The sequence below is a fragment of the Sinocyclocheilus grahami genome, unplaced genomic scaffold (genome assembly GCF_001515645.1).
Source record: "Sinocyclocheilus grahami isolate Dianchi unplaced genomic scaffold, SAMN03320097.WGS_v1.1 scaffold1109.1, whole genome shotgun sequence".
In the NCBI taxonomy this organism is placed as follows: Eukaryota; Metazoa; Chordata; class Actinopteri; order Cypriniformes; family Cyprinidae; genus Sinocyclocheilus; species Sinocyclocheilus grahami.
The window spans coordinates 328394-329688 of NW_015506288.1; positions in this window are offsets into that span (position 1 = coordinate 328394).

A 1295-nucleotide genomic window follows, 5' to 3' on the forward strand; every position below is an offset into this window, starting at 1 on the left:
AATCCATCCTGCTATAACGAGCTCGAGAATTTAAAGCGGCAGACGAGCGTTCGCTAAGAATAAACAGACGATATCGTTATCTTTATAGTTATCGTTCTTAGTGTGAACGGGACTTTAGAATGATTTCTGAAGGATCATGTGACACTGAAGTCCCGAATAATGGCTGCTTAAAATTCAGCTTTGTCATGAATTAATTACTTTTTGACAAGTATTAATATAGAAAACAGCTATTTTAAATTGTAATAATATTTTGCAATATTACAGTTTTTATTGTATTTTTGCCAAGCAGAAGAAACTTTGGAGTGATAGTGAGGCCTTTGGTTTTTAAAGTCAGTTTGCAGAAAGTAGAGTGTGGAAATGAAAATGAGATTTGAGAGCGTAATTGAACGGTATATGAGGGTGAGTAAATGCATCCACATCTGTAGTTGAACTGTTATCCAGACTTCCAATGACTCTTCTGCGATCGCTGACCCTGATGAAAATAGAAAGAGTGGAGCTTGAGTGAATTATTCAGGGATTTCTCAGCTAATCACATCTCTTAGGGAGCCACGAAAGTATCTTGCTTCCTTCAGAATGATGCCAAATTCAATACTGTAAAGAAAAGAAACTGTGACTGTCAGTACAGAGTTTTTTCTGCTCTGGTTAGACAACAGCAACAACAGGCTAATGTCTCACACATCACATTTCCTCCAATGTTTTCATTTGCCTTTTAGGAAGTTTTGCCAGCTGCTTTGAAAATTGTGTTTGCTTATTCAGCTAAGACTCATTTTTGTAACACATGATACACAGCCTAGTTCAGCAAATCAGCCTGCAATAATCCCTGCAATCGTTTTCATTCTTCTTTAATCATGTTGCATTCGGTGACTCAACAATTTCATAAAACCCGGGAAATTTGTTACGATACAGATGCTTCCCCTCCAGTGCCGATATCTGTCCTAGAGCTCTGACACGCCAACATTTAGCTAAAACGCTAGAACATTAAAAATTATGGATTTGCTGTCAGTTGCAATACACAAGACTGCCTAAAGCAGGGGTCCCAAACTCGAATTAGCTGTGTGCCGCTAGCCAGATGGTGTTCTTCAATGGGGACAGTTGAACAGTGTTTTCATAACCATGAATTTTAATATATACAGTTACTAGGACAGTTATAAAGTTATTAGTGCTTAGACAAGCCTTTTCAGAGTTGAGCGACTCACCTCTACCTCATTCCGTATTGCATCTGCTCTGTTCTAATGACGTTAATGATGTTTGTCATCTGTTTTAATACCAATTTACGTTTGTGTTTTAGGCTTATA